Below are 7,766 nucleotides of genomic sequence, written 5' to 3'. Positions count from 1 at the left end.
ACTGAGACGTGGGTACTGAATGTCCCTACACAAGGAGCAGAAAGGCAGTGAATGAACTAGGAGTGTCCCAGGAGATAAGCAGAGAAATGCTTCAAGTGTACCCCCAGTCCATTATAACCTATGAACAGCAGGTGCAGAGAGTGAGTTTCTTAAAAAAATAATTTCCCAGACTTACCCCTGTGTTCATGAAACCCCACCAGCTCCCCAGGGCACTATTCCAATAGAGGATGGAAAATTCACACAGGATGTTACAATTTTACCCCAAAATAACCACTTGGGAAATGAAAGAGTCTGAATATTGGCTCTGGGCCAAGATGGGACTGGACTCCAGGGTCCTGTGATTGAATGCACGGCTTGAGGGGGCAGAAGACCCCCAGGGCTGATGTGGACTTAGAGTCTCTGAGCCCTGATTTCTTCACCTACAAGACTGGGGTGTCAGCATTGTCTTAAACATCACGGGGCTAGGAAGATTAATTTGAGTGAGGCATATAAAGTGCACTCTGCAAATTATAAATTAATTATAAATATAGAAGGCTTTTTTTTTTTTTCATGAGATGTAGCTCTACCCATTCTTAAGGCACTGTGTCAGGGACAACAATGAAGACTGAAACAGGATACAGCACATCAGAAGCAGGGCAGAAACAGAGACTCCATACCCTTACCAGAATCTCAGCCATGTGACCTTGGACAAGTCATTGTCCTTGTTTGTAAAACCAGGAAGTGGAACTGGAACATCTCCAAGGGCCTTTCTAGTCCAAAAGTCTTATGAATCTGTGCCCTGTTCTACTTGGGTAAGTGTCTGGGGAAGATGGGTCAAGTAACATTTCCCATGGAATCACCATGAGCTAGCCAAGATTGCTTCACAACTGTTCTGCTCCTTCTACCACATCCCCAAATATTGGAGTATTGCTTGTTCTATACCTAGAGGATTGAACAACATGATTAATAACATTAAATAAATAGACATTGAGTTTTGTGCCCCACAAGAAGAGAATATACCTTTTTCTCAAATTGGTGATGGAGCATTTATAAGAACTTATCACATACTTTCTTGTCCAGAAAGATAAACTTTTTAAGGAACAAAAGGCAGAAATTATACAAGCCATATTCCAAACCAGAAAATCCAACAAAAACTACACTGGAATAATGAAAACTAGAAAATCAAAAATAGATAGATATAGATAGATAGATAGATAGATAGATAGTAGACAGACAATAACACACTTGAAAACTAAAATATTCTTCCTATTTAGTTTAGAAAATAAATACTAAATCCAACAGAAATTTAGCATATGAGTTATTGAAACTCATCACATCCCATCAAAGCTATATTTGGAGATAAACTCATTGATATAAAGATGACTTCGTTATTAAAATAATAGCTTCCACTTCTGGGATGAAGCATGAATAACGTCAAGGACCATTCCCTAGCGAAACAAGCAAAGCTGGCAAAAACTACTAAAAAAACAAAAACAAACAAACAAAAAAACCACAACCATTTAAAGTCTCTGGGAACTGTCCTAAGAGCATACGACCAATGAAGAAACATCTATTCGAGAAAATCTACTAAGAATACAGTAGGAACAGCAAGCATCTGTGACATTTCAGCCACAAGCATATTTCTCTCCCTCCCCTCTCTGGCTCAGCAGGACAGAAGTTTCCCCTGGGTACGTGTGGCCAAGAAGTCCCAGCTCCCTCTCCCCTTATTGAGGTGAAGGGAAAGGACACCATTCCTCATGCCCTCCAGCTCCAAGTTAAAAAGACTAAATTCCTGGTGAGTGGGGTGGAGAGGTGGGGCTTCCTTCCTTCCAGCCCCTCCTAGGCAGGACAGGCCTAGAAGACTGGACCCCCAGCTCCCCTCCTACAGGCTGGCTCCTAAGGCACAGTTTCCCCAGGAGAGGCAAGCTGAGATGATGGGAGGCACCCAGGGCTAGAGCTCAGGGAGTGCCCAGGAGAGAAGGCAGTGTGTGGGAAAGAGCTCCCAAGCACCCACAGAAGAAGGACCCGAGTGTAGTAAAACAGAATGTGGGAAGTTCAAGCCTAACGGCACTCCTGAAAACAATAGCTCCTCTTAATTTAGAGCAACCAGCTAAACTGAAAGCTAGCTGGTTCACCAGATAGAACCAGGGAAAGAGACAGCCAAGAACCATCCTCCTGGGCTCCAAACCATCCTCAAAGCCTGCCTGAACTTAATTGGATCAGACCAGGGAACAATTTTTATGCCAGGGCATTCTTGAAAACAATTGAGCAATCAGCCAGGGATTAGCGGAAAGGGGCTGGGTCTATTACCCAATGAGGTAGACAACAAGGAAACCAGAACAGACAAAGAGGACCCTGTGAAGACCACTGCCATCCCAGGGTGGTGGGGCTCTGCCCAAGGCTGTACTCTCAGAGGATAAAGAATGTTCCAAAATTGATTAGATGGTGGATGCCCAACTTGATGACTATACTAAAAACAACTGAGTTGTACACTTCGAATGAATGGACTATATGATAGGTGAATTACATCTCAACAAAATTCTTCATTAAAAAAGATAGTATAATTATCGTGATGAGCACCGAGAAATGTATAGAATTGCTGAATCAGTCTATTGCACACCTGAAACAAATGTAACACTGTATCTTAATTATACTTGAACTTTAGAATTTTTTAATAAAATAAATTTTTAAAAAGATACAGAAAATAAATGACCTACATAGTCATTTTTCATATTATTTCAAAGAACCCAGTCTTAAGAAAGAAATAATACCAAAAAAATGAAACTAAATGACCTGGATAATAGAAAAGACCAAGGGATTAACTAATACATTTATTTTTTGGACACTTAGCTACTCTCGTTTCTCTTTACAACAGTCTGGATTTCTGCAAAACGCTTCCAAGTGCTCCCAAGAAGACCCTCATTTCAGAAGACCTCCTTTTATTTGACCCTTTGGCCTTTGAATGAAAAGAGAATTTTCACACAATACTCCCCGGAGAGCCTGTTCCCTCAGGTCCCTGCTGAGGTTTCTTCCTCTGAGTAATTCCCCAGCAGGTACCCCAAGGGCGGGCTGCCCGTCTTGGGGTTTGCTGTTCCTCCATCAATATGGCCCATACCTAGATGCATCGCACCTGCCGCCCCCCAGACAGCCAGGGAGGAGGCGGTGCTCCACTCCGAAGGCTTCTACTCAGATCCTCAGCCCTGGGAAGGAAGCTCATTTGCCCGGAGATCATCTGGACTCGGCCACCACCACCACGCACTATGTGATCAGAGGGACGGGGAAGCTAGCCACCTGAAGAAGACATCCTTCCATTCAGGAACTTTGGGCCTGGGAGGCTCTGCCACCTCCTAGGCAGGTGACCCAGGTAGATCACTTGGTCTCTCAGAGCCAGGGTCACCTCACCTATGCAATGGGTGCATGAGAAGCACATGAAATATTGGACGTGCGGTGCTTGGCATTTAGTTTCTGTCTCCCTCAGCCATCATGGGCCAAGAGCTCCCGCCAAGCTCCTGTGCTTCAGATGGCCTCACTGCCTCACTGCCACACGTGAGGGGTTGGGGCCGGTCTCAGAGGAGCTCCCACCACTCCAAGTAAAAGCTGCTTAATCTGACTTAAACTCCAATTGAATCAAAGGTGGGTAACCCCAAAAGTAACAGCCACATCCAATGAGATGAGTCAGGACCATTGGGCCCCTGCCTTTTTGGTCTGCTGTCTGCAGAATGGAGCCTTCCCCTTCCCCATAGCTGGGCTGGTGAAAGGTGACAGAACCTGGGCACCAGATGTCCTCGACAAAACCTAATGTCCCCTGGGGTTTGCAAACACAGCATCTGGGAGTCTTCTCTGAAAGCCCAAACACCCAGCCATGTCTCTTCCTCAGCATTCCACATACAAAATATTTGGAAATGAAATCATGACTCTTTTTCCCCACATTAGGGAGTAGGGCTGGCGGAAAACAACCCCATGTCCAGTCCCATCGTCACTCCCCACATGACACTGCCTTGCTCAGCAAGAAACCAGCACAAGACCGCTCTCTCCAGACTGAGCAGGGGACCCCAGAGGCCTTCCCAGAGTCCACCCAGAGATGCTGCTGGCAACGTCCCCAGTGCCCGGGGACAACGTGAGTAAGGGGGAGGAAGTGGGGGTCAAGGTGGAGCAGGGACCACCCAAGAGGCCACATGTCCTTCTTCCAGTGGCAGGTGGACACCGGGCTCTCAAACCAGGCCACTAGACAGTATCCAAGGCAGCTACTCTCCAGGGACATCTGGTTCCCATTCAAGGTGGGTTAGTCCTACCATCAACCGAATTTTCTCTCTATGCCCGTGTGAAAGGACAAGGTTTCAGGCTCATACCAGAGTCTGGCCCATCCACAACCAGAGATGGAGAAGGGACCTTTGGTACTGCACCTCCGAACTGGGGCAAAAGACAGTCTTTTGGGGTAAAAATGTGCCAGAATGTTGTACGGGAAGGTAAGCTCTCAGTAGGTTGCCAACTCTTTGGCCTTCTGACTCTTCTGATTTCTGCTCTGGGCCCGATCGCTGGAGGCTCCTCCCTCTTCAGACCCTGTCATGGGCTGAGTTGTGTCCCTCAAAAAGATAACGTTGAAATCCTGACTCTTGGTCTCTGGGAATGTGGCCTTACCTGGCAATAGGGTCTTTGCGGCTGTAACAGATGACATTAAGATGAAGAGTAGGGTAGGCCCATCATCCCATGTGACTGGTCTAGAAGAGGAGGGTGGGACACAGAGACACACAGGGAGGACACCATGTGACAATGAAATAGAAACACCAGCTGCAGGCCAGGGATGGCGGGCCATCACCAGGAACTAGGGAGAGGCAAGGAAGGTTCTACCTGGTGGAGAGGGAGAGGCAGAGGCTGGAGGGAGCACAGCCCTGCACGCAGCTTCATTTCTGACTCCTGGCCTCCAGGACTATAAGAGAAAGGACTTCTGTTGTTTTAAGCATCCGCTTTGGGCAGCTTTGTCATGGCCAATACAGGCCCCAAACTCTGAAGTCTAGCCCCCCCCCCACCTCTATCCACATCCCATGGGTGCTGGTAGACTTGAGAATCCTGCTGGAGCAGGAGGCCACTTGGGGTGGTGGGGGGGAGGCCCAAGGGTATGCTGGGCACATAGAGAGGGTGGGCACAAGGAGAAGGACAAGGGACGTGCTATCTCCTGACGGGGCCCCCACCTTGGGAGGGATCCAGGGAGGGTGGAAGCCGGTGAGCATGGGAGGTCTCAGATCCTGTCCAGCCATGGTCTCTGAAATGGCTGGGCCTAGAATAGAATCAAGTCTCCTCTCTGCTTTTTTGAAAACCCTGGAGTTCCTGCCAACAGAAAAAAAAAAAAAGAAGAAGATGATGATGATGATGATGAAAGCCCACAACACCTCTATTTCCCACCTCCGCATGTATTTGAGAACCCCGGGGTCCTGCAGATGACTACCCCACCCTCCCAGTAGAGCTCACACAGGGCTCAGCAGGACCTTCTCATTTGGCCAGAGCCATGAACCTCTGAGTCAAGAGATTTGCAGTTATTTCTACTTTCCAGCAGCAGGAAGGAAAAAAACAAGTTGGATCTGAAAAGCAGAGGGAGAATTAAGAATGTACCTCGGTCCCAGGCATCCTTTTTTTTTTTTTTTTTTAACCACTAACTGGGCAATGAATAATTTATAGCCACGCATGTTTGTGGGGGTATAAAACTGTTGACAAGTCAAGAAAAGCCTCTTAGCAGCCTGATGGAGCAATCCATCTTCAAGACACAGGTTTCAAATGCATAGTTTGTGAAGATGCTGGTAGAGGTTGTTTCCCTTCTTTCTTGGTTTTTTTTCTTTTTTTATCTATATGGAAATTGGTGGGTGCTGAAATATGCTTCACTTCAGCACGAACTTGGGCTGAATGATATCCCAGGCAAGAATTAAATCATCGCTTCATAGAGCAAGAAATAAACACCCAAGCAAGGCAGAGCCCCCCGGCACGCAGAGGGAGAGCGGGAGACTTCCAGAAAGTTGAGCGAGCTGTTGCTGTTCCAGGCAGGGCGCCATGCAGAGCTCAGGCTCAGCCTCACCAGACGAGGGGTGACCAGATCCAGCGAACGTTCCTTCAGGAAGCCCCCAGCAAAGCAGGGCTGACTGCACAAACCGAAGCTTCCCGTCTCTGAAGAGCAGCATCCTCCTGGAGTCCTCCCAGATCCGGGCGGCGCCGTGCGGATGTCGTGACGACAGTGGCTGCCTTGAAGCTAATGAGGCCGAGAACCCCAGCAGCTGCAGGGTCAAGGTTGCATCAAGCACGCACCATGTGCCAGCGCCCAAGAGCCTCTTCCTCAGTCTGCAGGTCGGCCCTCTGGCCGGTGCTGCCTGAGCAGTCTGGTCCCTCTGTGGCTCCCCTCCGTGCCAGGAGGGCTCCTTGGGAACCGGAGCCTGGGGAGTTCTTGTACACCTGTTAAAGGTCACACAGGTACAAGGTGGCAGAGCCTGCCTTTGACCCCGTCTCACCCACCTGCCTATTCACCTCCTTGCTCCTACAGAGACTGACTTGCTGTCCCTTCCGTTCTCATGCCCTCAACGGCCCCCCACCTTCTCTGACCAAAGTTAGGGCAGCAGGCTGAGACCCAAGTGTAGACCACAGCCACATGGCTCCCCTGGGGACAGGGTAGGGGAGGTCGATGCCAATCACCAGAACTGTGTTAGTTACCCTCTGCTTCGTAACAAATGACTCCCAGACCCGGCAGATCCGAAACAACAAACATCAACTACCTCATGGTTTCTGTACAGCAAAGCTTCAGGGACAGCTACCTGAGTCCCGGGGCTCGGGATCTCTCACAAGTCTGGAACCAAGGCGTCTGCTGGGGCTGCTGTCATTTCAAGGTTCAACTCACCCTCGTGGCTGCTGGCGAGATTCTGCCCCTCACAGGTTGCTGGACTCTTGGTCTTTGTTCCTCACGGGCTGTTGGCTGGGGACGTCCCTCTGGTCTTGGCTACATGGGCTTCTCCACATGGCAGCTCACGACATGGCAACTGGCTTTCCTCAGAGCGAGGAAGGGAGCAAGAGAGATGAGCATAACAGAAGCCAGAGTCTTCTGGAAACGTGAGCTCAGAGTGACACCCCATCTTATATCAGAAGCAAGTCACTGTTTCCAGTCCACACTCAAGGGGACAGCATCCCATGAGGCATGAGTAACCTGGAGGCTGGGATCCTGGGCAGCCATCTTAGAAGCTTAGGAGAACCGTAATCAACCGTAATTAGTAATCAACCGTATTAGTTATTTAGTGTTGTGTAACAAATTACCCTGAAGCTTAGCGGCGTAAAGTGACAATAATCACTTCCTATTTCTCACACTTTCTGTGGTCGGGAATGCAGGAGCAGCGTGGATGGGCAGTTCTGCCTTGGGGTTTCTCAGGGGACTGCAGGTGGACGTCAGGGAGGGTCTGACAGGGACTGGAGGATCCACTTCCACGTGGCCAGCCCACGTGGCTGGCAAATAAGTTGGTGCTGGTGGCTGGCGGGGCCATCAGATCCTCCCCACATGGGCCTCCACTGGGGCTGTCTGAGGGTCCTCACAGTATGGTGGCCGGCCTGCCCACCACGTACCATCTAGGAGACCACACAGAAGCTACAGAATGCTTTTTCAGCCCAGCCCCGGAAGCCACAGAGTGCTGCTTCGGCAGTATTCCCCCGGCCACGAGGTCAGCCCTGCTCGGTGGTGAAGGCAAGAATACTGGATGCAAGATTCTCTAGGCGCCATCTTGGACCAACCTCCGCACCAACTAGGCAAGCCCACCATAGGACGG

The 7,766-nt window shown here is 49.3% G+C and overlaps 1 long non-coding RNA gene across 1 annotated transcript; it reads right to left on the bottom strand.

The window, feature by feature from the left end:
• Positions 1-4,769: 4,769 nt before the first annotated feature.
• On the bottom strand, positions 4,770-6,167 carry LOC116882011. The gene is made up of 3 exons (XR_004385533.1): positions 6,044-6,167; positions 5,169-5,304; positions 4,770-4,906 (listed from the first exon to the last, which is right to left on the bottom strand). It is a non-coding gene; the product is annotated as an uncharacterized LOC116882011 (long non-coding RNA).
• Between the last annotated feature and the right edge of the window lie 1,599 nt (positions 6,168-7,766).

Source organism: Lontra canadensis, unplaced genomic scaffold (assembly GCF_010015895.1).
Source record: "Lontra canadensis isolate GAN:19392208 unplaced genomic scaffold, GSC_riverotter_1.0 scaffold79, whole genome shotgun sequence".
NCBI classification, from domain to species: domain Eukaryota; kingdom Metazoa; phylum Chordata; class Mammalia; order Carnivora; family Mustelidae; genus Lontra; species Lontra canadensis.
The sequence above is the reverse complement of the archived record's forward strand: the minus strand, read 5'-3'. Positions and strand labels throughout refer to the sequence as shown.